Source organism: Lampris incognitus, chromosome 21 (assembly GCF_029633865.1).
Source record: "Lampris incognitus isolate fLamInc1 chromosome 21, fLamInc1.hap2, whole genome shotgun sequence".
NCBI classification, from domain to species: Eukaryota; Metazoa; Chordata; class Actinopteri; order Lampriformes; family Lampridae; genus Lampris; species Lampris incognitus.
Genome location: NC_079231.1, coordinates 5,807,232 through 5,821,530, shown reverse-complemented (window position 1 = coordinate 5,821,530; position 14,299 = coordinate 5,807,232).

Sequence of the window (14,299 nt, the reverse complement as noted above, 5' to 3'; positions counted from 1 at the left end):
GCTCCGACTCTGTTTATCGATTGTCCCTCGCTTCCGGAGCCCCCCACCCCCCTGCCGCCCCTTGCTCCTTCTCCGTCTCCTTCTCCTCGGCAGGATGAATTGTTGCCTTGTGTATTGAGGAGGGCGGCATTGTCAAAACACAGACGGCGGGTCAAAAGAGACGGGGGAGAGGGAGAGGGTGGCCATGGGCGGCGGCGGCGTCCGTCGCCCACCGAGGTGCCGTGCGGTCAGACTCCACTGGACCCTAGTTTGATCTCAGCCGTGAACCCACCCGAGCACCTGCGTCTCCTTGGTAAAGGCCGTGGGCCCCACCACGTAGCGGTGAACCGGACACAGGGAAGTCATGGCTCCCGTTCTGGAAGCGATATTATGAACCCTACATAGCCCTTGCCAAAATCCCGTACCCTGTCCCAAATCTCGCGAACGGACGCCGGATTTCCGCTGCGTTGCTAAGGAAACAATCAACTATCAACTCGGTGCGAAGCAAAGCTAACGTTAGCTACCTTCAATTTTGTAATTTTGTATTTTTCGCAATTTTGGACAGCTGGCTGCTTTTGTAATTTTGGACTGCTGGCTGTCAACAACAGAACGGAGGTAAGTAACGTTAGTTGTCTGAAAATGAACATATATCTAATAAATAGACTTTCTCACATTTAAGAAAGCTGATCAGTAAGTTGTTACCTGTGTATAAATGTAAAAGTCATATTACTACAATATTGGAGCTCGTTTTGTTTGTAGTCATGATAAGGGGTGAAGTATCCTATGCTCAAACGTGGAGCAAGCAAAGATTGAGTTAAAAACGTTAATGTTGATTGTGGATAACTTAGACAGGTTAAATTGTGGGTGTACAGCGTTTCCTTGATGAGCGCTAACCCCATAACAACATATTTTCGCGTTGCTACGGTGGCGCACACGTGACAAAGCCAGAAACGGGATTTTGGCGAGGCCTATGTAGGGTTCATAATATCGCGTTCTGGAAAGTCACTCGAGCAGGACATGTGCGAGAGCAGGTACTCGGCCGAACTGCTACTCCGGGAGAAATGAGCACAGCGGACCTCTTCAGTCTGACGATAAGGCCTCGGTCACACAGGCGCGAAACCGAAACCGGCGAATAGCCGCCTCCCGTTCACTCCTATTCTGTTGGGGCGAATAAAAGATTCGAACTTTGGTGAACTTGGACCGGCGCATCCGCAGCCTGCCTCACTTGGCTGTAGTGTTCTTAGGGAGCCGGGGTGGAGGACGCTTGGAGCGTTGCTTCGTCCAACCATTGAACGACGTCTCCTGTGAAAACTACGAACTGCCCCCCTCAAGTTGAGATGCTGCCCATTGAACGTAAATACAGCAAGTCCCCGGATTACGAACGAGCCCCGCGCTTGAGTCGGTTCGTAAGTCGAATTTGTATTTAAGTCGGAACAGTTACGTACAGTTCACATCTGGCGTCAATTAGTCGAATGTTTGTCTTGGTAAAACATCTTAAATATAATAACGCAGTAATAATAATACATGTAACTATGTAACCCCCTATCATGTTACATTTATGGGCATCTTATGCCTAGTTCGGTACCGTCCCTTTGAGAGACGGTGGTTCTACAGGTCGGGCTTGCTGGGCGGTACCTTCTGCATTGCATTCCATGCGAGCTGTCAGGTCACAAGTCGTTACCCTGATTGCAAGCCTCAACATTTGTATTTCTGATATTAGCCAACTGGTGTTTTGGACACGGCCCACAACCTGGCCGTTAAGGTTGCGTCTTCCCGCCACTCTACTTTGGGATCGGATGTGGTCAAGCAGATTCGTCCATCACTGACTGCGTAGCGCCTCCTGTTGGCGTACTCGATGAACTGTGAGCCAGGAAACACTTCATGGATCTATTCAAGTAAAACTTCCAGTTAAGGGCCCCGACGAGATATCTCCTTTAGTTTATTATTTTGTTTATTTGGGTGTTGTGCACAACAGGGGTATTGCAGCGCTGCAACATATCAGTGTATAATTCATACTTGTATTTGCATATTTATTTATTTATTGTATTTGCAAACCACCATACGAATATTGGTACATGCTGTAATTCATCCAAAGGAATTGAATCAAGTCCAGTTGCACTTGATTCAACTCCTTTGGATAACCACGACCTGGATGAATGAGAACATTCACAGACACACTGTTATTCCCTATCTACATCTACCGCCAACATAACGCCATGCAACTCTGCTGACCTTGTGCCTCGCCCAGATTATTCACACACAGTCAGCTCATACTATACCTGACCTTGAGGTAAAATCCTATGGTAGAGGAGCTCAAGCAGGAGTCGTGACAACTTTCTCTTTCGGCTACACAACGTGCACCATTTATTCCTTCCACCATTACAACGACAAAACTGAAGAGTGAAACAGCAGGGGAGAATAGGAATGCCTCAGCGATCCCAGAAAGGGTGCTGGACTTCAGTAGTGGGAGTGAGGATGATGGCGATGAGGAGGGTAAGGGGGCTAGGAGGAAGACCTCAGATTGCTGTTAAGTAGATGGGACCAGAGGTGGGAATTATCCCACCACTGCTGGCCGACCGAGTCTCCTACAGCATGGTTTCTCCAGGATGCTCCAGAGCGTTGGTGCTACAACAGGGTCCGACCCTTTTGCCGAGCGGTTAGTGACGTCGCCTTGTGGTGCAGTACACCCCGTATCGAATCCCGCACCGGGGAAGAAAATAACCGGTTACATTGGTGGCAGCGGTGGGATAACTCCCACCTCTGGTCCCATCTACTTCACAGCAATCTGAGGTCTTCCTCCTAGTCCCCTCACCCTCCTCATCGCCATCATCCCCACTCCCACTACTGAAGTCCAGCACCCTTTCTGGGATCGCTGAGGCATTCCTATTCTCCCCTGCTGTTTCACTCTTCAGTTTAGGGGCATTTAAAGATGGCGCACCTCCAAGTTCGCTAACTCTCTTCAGCCTTCAGAATAAGAGCTCAAGGCATATACTGTGGCAACAGCTTATAACAGGAACTTAAAATCACTAACAGGCAAGTCCAGAAAAATAGGTTACAGTATTAATAACGTCGATTCACATTTTGCGGCAACTTGTCCGCCAATGTTTTTCCTCCGTATTCGTCCATAAAACTGCGATAACATGTGCGAGTGAGACAATGAAGTGAAAACGTGTATTATCTTTCTCCGGACTTCAGCGTACGCAAAACCAACAACCACTCAAACGGACTTCAAACCAGCAAACTGATTTCCGCGTGCGTCACATCCGGGACTGCGTCACATCCGGCACTACAAGCTACTCGGCCTCGGCCTGCATTCGCTCATGTGTGACCGTAGCCTAAAGGGGAAATGCTGCGATATTAGAATAGTTACGGCTTGAGGACTTTGCACACCGGGGGCGTTTGGCTTTCCTTCGGGCGATTAACTCGAACGAAACCTTTTTTGTCGACCTGTTGTTGTATTTTCACGAAAAAGTGACGTCATTTTTTCCCGGAAGGAGGTCAATTTTCCCGAGCTCTCGCGCCGCGAATAAAGGCATCAACCAATCACGTTGCGTGGAACGGACGCGCGTCACAACTCTTAACGGTTCTCTTCGGTCTATAAGGGCAGATCGGAGCGTTTGTAAACAAAGAGCGCCAAGCTACTTCCGGGTGGATGCTAGTAGCTGGGTAGTGGCTAGTAGCTAGCGTACGTAACGGTTAGCTAGCGCTAGTTGAACGGACAAATTAATGTTCAAAATGCCGAAATCGTGCTGCCGTTTGTGGGGCTGTAATGCCAGATGTACCCCGGCGAACACGTTTTTAGGCCTTTTCCGTTTTCCACCAGATAAATCTAAAGCTCCCCAGCCAAGTGTGTGGGCACAGAGGGTCAACCGGACGAAGAGCACTGCTAACGTTACAAGGTTAGCGACATTGCTAGGAAGCGCTGGACCGGGAGGAGGATGGAAACCAGCCGGTCATGGCCGGATCTGTGGGAGACATTTTATTACAGGTAAGAATGAACATCGTTGCCGTGGTGTAGCGGGAGATTGTGTATCCGTTTCACCCCACTTCTGACACCATGTAATATATGACGTGGTGGAAGCCATGTCTAGCCGGTCAACGACGTCTTTTATTCTGTGGTCTCAATGCAAACGCAGTAACACAACAGCAAAGTTACAGTGCCGCCCAGCGGTCACACCGAGTAATGCACGTATTCAAATACACGACTACGTTCACTACATTTTACGTCAGTCGAAGTAACGTAAATCCCCGATCGCGTCATTACTGATGAACACAACACATCATATTGTTCATGAAACACCGAGCTCTCTATAGCCAGGCCCACTACTCTATTTATGTTTCAACAGAATTATTAATTAATTAGTCGCGAACACTTCCTCACCTTCTCGTTCAGCTAGGCGACCCAAAACTGTCCGTTAGGAGCACATTATGCCTCGAGACCGGTTTGAGCTGAATGTCCCACTGTGGGACGAGGCTCCAACACAGACAACGTTAGCTATTGATGTTTACACGCGTTATTCACAGCAAGTTGAAGATAAGATGAACACAAAAACAACAGTTTAATTTAATCTGCACTCACAATGACTTTATTATGCTCTTTATTTCATACACACATGGGACGAACCTTACAGAGCCCCTTGCTACAGAAGCGTTTCCACTCTGCAAGCTGGCCACCCGGAAGAAGGTTTGTGCATTGTTGTGACGTCACGCCGCTCTCGTAGTATTGTAACGAATGGGAGGGGGGGCAGTCCGAGCACCGCCGGAGTCTGTTTATCCGTGCACGTTACAGTGTGAGAGGGAGGACACAAACATTTACAAAGAGGATGAACTCAAGGACAAGGTGGCGTAACAGGGTCCGGGGAATGTGGAAACAGCGGTGCTGTGATGCGGGTGGCGCCTCCTTTTGCCCCAAGAACGAACTGTCACCGCAACAAGTTGGTGCCGGTTCTGTTTTACTATGATCGGTGAACATGGTGCCAGAGCCCCCACCCCCCCACCTCCACCTCCACCTCCACCAGCCCAGCGTCACAGCGGGGAGGTGCGTCGCCGAACAACTACTAGGCTGTCAGGATGGTGAGGAGCTGGTGTACAGTTGGATACGGTGGAGCTGGTGGCAGGCAACCCTTCCTGGCCGACCGCAGCGGAGGAAGTGCGCCGGGCGGGGGTCTCCCCGCGACTCCGAAGCCAAGAGGAGGAGACCCCCACGCACCTGGACCGCCCAGTGATGCGCAATATTCACAGGCGAGTATTTCTTGTGGTTTATTTGTCACGTCCCCGGCGGGTGGAGGCCTTTAGTGTGGCGGTTAAGGCCCAGCCTGCAGCCACAGTACATGCAGAAGTGTAATGCAGGGGATATGACGCGTCGTCTGAGAGAAGAGTTACAACATGTATGTTGACATATCATTAAAAGGTGAAGACGACGCTTTCCAGAAATAGGAAGGATACAGGCAGACGCCTTATAATGTCTTATATTGGATATTAGATATTGGATGGATAACTTGGGATAATGATGTTAATGAGCTCATCGTGTGCAGCTGAGTAAGAGTTGGGAAAACGCCTTAACCAGTTTAGTCACTTGGGGGGGGTTTCCGCACATGTTGAAACAAGTGGCAAACCAAACCGGAGCGAGGCACGCACCTTGGCAGCATGGATCAGTCTGTTCCGGCCTTATTAAAGATAGTTGTGCATAGAAATTACACCCACACCACGGTGACACTTGTTTTGCATGTGAGAAAGGGTTAAAGTGAGGGGAGGACCTAAGGCAGAAAACGCCATGTGACTACTAATCAGCACTAATAGGATCCATCTTCTTCTGCAAAAACTGCCCTGAAAAGCCCTAAATCCATTCCAAGCACATTCAAAGGCAAGAGATGGAAAGGACCCGTGTGCTGTGATGTTTGCACCTCTCTCTCTCTCTCTCTCTCTCTCTCTCTCTCTCTCTCTCTCTCTCTCTGTCCCCCCCCCCCCCCCCCCCGCGGCTCTCTGTCTTCCCACTTCATTATCATTCCCAGGTTATTTCACCAAGCCAAGCCAAAGTGGAGCACAAATGAATTAAGGGAGAATTAAGGAGCTGGTGCAAAGTGAAGCCTTTCCAAATCTCAGCACACATGAAAGGTGTAAACTCACTCCCTCACCCCCCACACACACACACACACATATACACACACACACACACACACACAGTTCCTCCCAAACTACCATCACCAGCATACCTGCATACCTGCACTTTCATCCACCCACCCATCCACCCACACACACACACACACACACACACACTACTCTGTGTTTGTGCATTCTGGGGAGTTTGTGTTGAGAGCGGTCCTTCTTCTTCACCTTGTTTCTGGGCCTCGTGCCAAACACAACTGCCACAGTCTTCAACCAAGAAAACACAGCGACACTTACGGTAGCCCCTGACCCTCCCAGCACATTGTCTCAGGAGTTAAAAAGGGTAAAAACAACTTTTTTTTTAAAAAGGAAGATTTTACAAAGAGTGGACAAAGAAGCCTTCAGTAAGATCTGCAAATACATATGCACGTGCACACACACACACACGACGCAAACACAAAAGTCATCTCTCACTGGTTGGTTATTAATTACAGTGCCAGCACCATATGATGTCCGGTTGTCAGAGACCTGAGCTGAACAGCCGCGGCTCTCTCATCCCTCCATCGCTCAGCGGGAATCAAAGGCAGCCGGCCTGCCCAGAGAGCGAGAACAGAGCGGCGGATGGCTGAAGAGAGGTTTCCGCTGTGGCATGGAAAGCTCCCCACTATTCCATTTGGAATCTGAAGGGCGAGCCGAATTCACCAGGTAGCTTCCCTCTCTCTCTCTCTCTCTCTCTCTCTCTCTCTCTCTCTCTCTCTCTCTCTCTCATCACAATATCGTCATTTCAGTCTTGAGTTGGCACAAAGTTCTTTCTTTCTTTAATGCTCTAGTGCTCTGCCCTGCTGTGGCTCATTTATCTTTTTTTTTCTTCCTCCATCTCTCTCCTCTCCCCCCTTTTTTTTTTCTAAAGCTCCGGCAACTGCGTCATCGCACGCCGGCTTTGACTCCTGCTGCCAATCCACCACATTTTTAACTCTCTTTTTTTCTTTCCTCGTTTCACTCTGCTGTATGAACACAGGCTGTAGACACATGTACTCACACCGGACGGTATCAACACCGGCGGCCAGTAAGCCGCCCGGTCTCTCTGGTTTTGATTTCTGTAATCAGTGCTTATCCTTTGTTATTTCTGCAGGTCATTATCATCTCATCGACTAATCATACAGTCGCCTTGGCGGAGATGCTGTGAAAAGCTGTTGCATCGATCCCCCCGGCACGCGGATTGATCCGGGCGAATTTGCATGGGAATCCATTTCTGCGCTAGCCGAGAGATCATAATCGATCAGATGGGATAAAGCCCGTATCTGGCCTCCTCGCCTTACAAAGGTTAAGGTGAAAATTAATTTGCTTCTTTGTTAGTTACATTTCAATCTTGTAATTAGTCTCCCGAATGACTAAAATGTAAAACAATGGAGCGATGAAAGTCACTTTGATTGCCCGTTTTTTTCTTTTTCTTTTCTACTCGATAGCTGAATCTGTGAGCCCGGTGACTTTGCTCTCAGAATCCAAATGAAGATGAGAGGATTATTACCTCCTCACAGCAAAATCCCCAGCAAACCTGTAATAGTTTAAACACTGAATACATGCTCTATTATCTTATTTCAGTGTCGACCAAAGACATTAATGAAATCGTGTGGTAGTTGGTTCTTGCAGTACCAGACACCAGGAGGTGGACATAATATTATCAGTTTGATGACAAAAAATGCAAACGATGTCTTCCTCATATGGACCATGGCAATAGTGACGCTGTGGACACTGAAGCACATGGGACAGCAGCGCTGCACACTCGGTGTAAGGGAGCATTAGTTTGGTGCAGGTTGTGTAATGCACCTCCTATGCACGCTATTAGCTGCATGTGTAACTGTTGACATCGGGGAAGAGAGGTTGTTTTCGGCCCATTTTCAAACCAGTCGGACGTTTTCCGTCCAAACTGGAGTTTTTGGTCGTTTTCTGCAAGTTCGACGTCCATATTGAAACGCCACAAAAAGAGAAAAACTCTTGACAGACCGGTGTTGTTGTGTGTTGTAGCCCGTTGATTCATTATTCCCAACCATTTTCCAAAGCATACCATAAAACACCAGGACGGGCCTTTTAGTCCCCTCTTGGCCATGCACAGGTCGGTTTGGACAGCAGCTTTACCAGAGATCACATGACACGCATATGTCAAAAAGCTACTTTTTCGGGGGACGTCCGGGTGATGTAGTAGTCTGACCAACACTGGGATCGCCAGTTCAAATCCCCGTGTTACCTCTGGCTTGGTCGGGCGTCCCTACAGACACAATTGGTCGTGTCTGCGAGTGGGAAGCCAGATGTGGGTATGTGTCCTGGTCGCTGCACTAGCGCCTCCTCTGGTTGGTCGGGGGCGCCTGTTCAGGGGGGAGGGGGAACTGGGGGGGAATAGCGTGATCCTCCTATGAGCTACGTCCCCCTGGTGAAACTCCTCACTTGTCAGGTGAAAAGAAGCGGCTGGCGACTCCACATGTATCGGAGGAGGCATGTGGTAGTCTGCAGCCCTCCCTGGATCGGCCGGGGAGGGGCAGCGATCGGACCGGCTCGGAAGAGTGGGGTAATTGGCCGGGTACAGTTGGAGAGGAAAAAGGCCCCCCCCCCCCCCCCCCAAAAAAAGCTACTTTTTCAACATCCACAATTCAACATGAGATGGGTGTTTGTACATTTAGCTACTTTGGAGAGCGTTTTCATAAAGACGGCTTCTTCGGTGGTCAAAGCGGCGGCTCGGTGTGCACGGAAGGCCAAAATGGCGGGGAAAGAAAAGATCCGTTCTTAAATCTACCCGCGGTACTGTGGACGTGGCCTCGGTCAACCTTCCCGAGATGATGGAGAAAGCTTTTCCGAGCATTTTTCTTTCTCTCCCCCTTCAGTGCATCGTCCAAAAATACACAGTGTACCTACCAAGCAGGCACGAGTGTTTTGACTGTACCTCCCTAAATGTTCGGGGTGAGAGAGAGAGGGCGGAAAGGTGCTGTTGTATCGACTGCTGGACGCCAGCCACACGTACACAAGAAAGTCTGTTTGCGTTCCTATGCATGTGCGCGCATGGTTTTGTGCATGCTTGCCTGTGTGTGTTGTGTGTGTGTGTGTTTGCTCACACGGGAAGCCTTCTGGATAGGGCCGAGGGTGAAGGGGAGTGCTTACACACTCTCCTTGTCAGCGGCAAGGGTAATTACTCCTGGCTGAAATTACTCAACATTTGTTTATAAGCTCCCCTGAGCACACTGTAAATAGATTGTCTGCTCAAGTCCAATGCCATTGAAGCCCTGCTGTCCCCAGCAACACACACACACACACACACAATGTTCTAACATGTCAGCTCGGTTTGGTCTTTACCTCGGCACAGGCGTTAGAATGAAATGGCGAGCTTCAAAGCAGGGTTTTCATTATCTTATAGACCTTGACATATCTGTATGGTGCGGTGCCGGCAGCGCCACCGACTGAATGCCGTAATGCTCCTTCTAAATAATTTCAATGACACGTCCCCCAGTCTGCTCAAGCCTTTGATATTTCCACACCTTTTGCATGTGGCTGGGTTGAATCTATTAATCCGGTATTGATCTCCGCTTTGCCGCCCTTTTCACGGCTACACACTACGTCGCACTTCACTCTGCATGCAACCCGTTCCCACCTCCTTCCCTCCGCTTATCTCCCTCTCCATCGCTCCATCCCACCCTCCGTCTGTGCCAACAATGGCAGGAGTCTTTTTTGCATGCATATGCAGAGAGAGAGAGAGAGAGAGAGAGAGAGAGAGAGAGAGAGAGAGAGAGAGAGAGAGAGAGAGAGAGAGAGAGAGAGAGGGAGAGAGAGGCGAGTACTCAAAGTCAAGGTCCATCTATGTAGTTATTGTATGAGATGGTTCCTGTCAAAGATGACAGTTTGAAACACTTGACCCACAAAAATGAATTCTTGGCCAGGGCCAAGTGACAGCCCAAAGTAATTCATTCTTTTGAAATGGTAAGGGAGGAGGACAGAGACAGCGTGAGACAGAAAGATGAGGAGAGACAGAAAGGGAGAGAGAGAGAGAGGATGGAGGAGCAAAGAGGGAGGATTACCAAGGGAAAAATTATGCTGTGCAACTAGCGGGTAGCGGATGTGAAAGGCGAACGAGAGAGGTAAGAAGTGATAAAGAGAGAGAGAGAGAGAAAGCGTTGAATGAAAGAAACGAACCCGTTGAAAGAGACCTACAGGAGGCGTTTCATCGTCTCTGGGTACCGGAGTGGGTAATGGGGTTTTATTTGGTGACAAGTGACTTGCTAATGGTGATTCTGATGATGCCTTGTGTTCCTTTTGTACACAAAGCTCCCGGCATATGTTGCTGTTATTGCAAGCCGCCATACGGGCTAATTTGTCTTAATTACAGTGAGTGTATTTGCTGCCGACCGGCCCCCGTCCACTGAGAGGGACGGACACGTTGGACAGAGCGGAGGGCGGGGAGTGCAACATCTGTCTGATGGAGAGGCGAGGCGTGCACGAGCGGCTTTCGGAAAAACACACACACACACACACACAGGAACGTGCAACTCAATTATACCCAGTTGTTAGGTGCAGAGTGACACAAACACACACATATACACACAAAAATACATGCACACACACACACACACACATAGAAATATATAAACATGCAGCGCCCGCTCATAAAACCTCGGTCCAGTCACCCCGCCGTCTCGTAGCCCTTACCTCCCATGTTCTGCTAATGGCGGCCACCACAGAGGTGACTGTGTGCAAATAGGGCCGTAGTGCCGATGGCCATCCATCACGAGCCCCCGGAGCAACATTACACTGCTCTAATGGCCCACTCAGGCCTTCCTTATGATATTAATCCACTGCCTCCCAGTGCTGATTTCATTTGGACCAGTGATGGCGCACAACCCGGTTTGGGTTGTTTGTTTGTTTGTTTGTTCGGTTGGCTGGTTTTTGTTTTTGGTGTTGCTTCACAGCGGTAACAAAAATAGTCATAGTGATGCATGCACATGCAGACAGACAAGCTCACCCCCCCCCCTATACACACACACAGATGATTAACACATACACACTCCATTTTCACTATCTCATTTAACAGGCATACACACACACAGCCATGCATCTCGTTGTTTTATGCATGTTCACACATGACTGTATAGATGCATACTCACTCACATACACTAGCTACTCACACACACGCACACACACACACACACACACACACACACACAAAATAATGCATATACAATATACATGCTTCTGCCATGCATCTCATTGTTTTATGCATGTTCACACATGACTGTATAGATGCATACTCACTCACATACATTAGCTACTCACACACACACACACACACACACACACACACACACACACACACACACACACACAAACTCGTATTTGCACACCTTTGCTAAAGTTCTCCCTCTCCACCTCCCAACCCCCTCTGTCTCGGTGCTGCATGGCCTTTTGACTCTATTACAGCGAATAGCAGGAAGGAGCAGACTAGTCCTCCTCTCTTGGCAAGAAAAGCATACCATGCGCATGGTTTTTACAGAAAATCTGGTTTTGCAGGCAAAAAAATATTTTTTGCAGATTTTTTTTTTTTTTTTTTACAACATGAAGGTAACGGAAACACAATAATATGACTTTCTCTGCGCCTCAGAATACCAAATCTGTTTTCCTTTATAATCGCTTTCAGTGTTTGAGCAATCCCAGAAACATGACGCTAAGACTCAGGACCTGTTTTAATACACTGAGAGATCGATTCAGGAGAGACTGCAACCCGCAGCAGTGTAGTCGACATTTTGTTGGAGTTGCGTAAGGCACAAATTATCAGGGTTAAGGTATTTCAGCTGGAGAAACGGAGGAGGTGACTCCTCGGTCTTCCTCTTCTGATATTAGTGGACAATGTGCACCATCGGTAGCACACTTCTTATCAGTAACTTGCTGTGTTTTACGGCCATGTTATTACTACCTAAGTGCAAAAAAAAAATGGCCATGCCCTGCAGGATTTGACGTGGTGCGTGTAGCGTACTAAGTCGACAGGCGGCGGTTGCGGCGGCGGGGGGAGGGGGGGGTCCGGCGAGGAGGGGGACCAGATGGCGGGCCATGTGGAAGGTCTATCGGTTGGACATGAAGACGGAGCCGTACTTTGTCACTGTGTGTTCACCGCTAGCAAAACACAGCACTGCTGTTGAAGCCCGGGGCCCCCGCAGATGTAGACACATACCCTACACTATGACACACACTCACACACACACACACACACACACACAGAAGCTGTATGAATGCCAAAAGCTTAAAGTGTCAAACTCAAAGGACAACGAGAAGCGATTCTTCATGATTTCCCCAAATACCATCTTACATTTTGCAAAGGAAACAGTCTATGATGCGGCCTTGACTCATTCGAACCCACACATATTTTCTCTCTTTTCACTTCTCTCTCTCTCTCTCTCTCTCTCTCTCTCTCTCTCTCTCTCTCTCTCTCTCTCTCTCTCTCTCTCTCTCTCTCTCTCTCTCTCCTCTCTCTCTCTCTCTCTCTCTCTCTCCTTTAAACACACTTGAACATACACGCTAACCCCTATTCAAACCCAAATGCTTTTAAAACCGAAACGACAAGCCCATAGGGTTCAGTGAGGTCTTTTATCAAACATTAAGCACACCACTATACAATACTGCCAGCTATCCATCCCTCCTCGGCTCGCTACCCCATTAAATAACAAAAAGCCGCTCTGCCCTATGTAAAAATTTCATTGCTTGCTGCGGATGAACAGAGTTGTTGCAGACTTGCGGAGGAGTGGAAACGAGGAGAGGAGCGGCGCGGTGGTGTCTGGCGCTGAACGTGTGGGGCCAGAGGTCAGCCCAACTCTGGTGAAACCCAGAAACAATAACACGCGCGCGCGCACACAGACACACACACACACACACACACAGGGAAACACACAAATGTGGTCACACATACAACACACACACACACAAACTAACTCACATTGTCGAACTTGTAAACTGTTCAATTCCCTTTCCAAAAAAAAAAAATAAAATACAGGAATCTGAGTAACCCCTGGTCATGAAAACAAACTTTGTGAATACTGAAAGATTTTGATGCCTTTATTAAGTTTCCACAATGCTTTTGAATCCACATAAATCATTTTTGCATGATGTCCATGAAACTTTGGCTATGCTGTGAATACTAATGGCTCGGCGGGCCTGTTGAAAGCTGCCGTGGCCTTCGCCGGGCAGCGCCGGCTGTTTCATGGCGAGTGTTCGCCGTAGTTGGGAAATTAGCTGGGCCTGGCGGGTGTCAAGACACCTCACAGAGTGTGTATCTAGGCACTACTCGCCATTCCTCCCAGCCCTTGAACATAACACTGAGTGGATTGGAGAAGCACGATGAGGCCCGAGTGATACTGGCAGAGAAAAGAAAGAAAGAAAGAGAAAATTACAGTGAAAGACTTTGAGTATGAGGTTCTGTTATCAGAGGTAGCGTTGCTGTTACAGCTCGCTTAGCACGCTAATGGCTGACTGAAAGAAAGAAATGTGGTGTCCGGGTAGCGTAGCGGTCTATTCTGTTGCCTACCAACATGGGGATCGCCGGTTTGAGTCCCCGTGTTGCCTCCGGCTTGTTCTGGTGTCCCTACAGACACAGTTGGCCGTGTCTGCGGGTGGGAAGCCGGATGTGGGTATGTGTCCTGGTCGGTACACTAGCGCCTCCTCTGGTTGGTCGGGGCACCTGTTCGGGGAGGAGGGGGGAATAGCGTGATCCTCCCACGCGCTGCGTCCCCCTGGTGAAACTCCTCACTGTCAGGTGAAAGGAAGCGGCCGGCGACTCCACATGTATGGGAGGAGGCATGTGGTAGTCTGCAGACCTCCCCGGATCGGCAGAGGGGGGGGGGGGTGGAGCAGCGACCGGGACGGCTCGGAATAGTGGGGTAACTGTCCGGGGACAGTTGGGGAGAAAAATGGGGGGGGCAAATTACAGTGAAACACATTGAATATGAAGTTCTGTTGCCAGAGGTAGCGCGGCTTCCGTAGCTAGCCTAGCGCGCTAACGGCCGACTGAAAGGAAGACGGGAAGGAAAGCTGACAGAAAGAAAGAAAGAAATGATGCTGAAACGTGAAGTAAAAGACAAGATAGAGAGACACGGCCAACATGGCGGAGTCAGTAGTGCTGGGCTGGGAGGGCGCTAGCGGTGGGATTGAAAAGCTGGCGCCAGCGCTATTGAAATCGGAGGCGTGCTGG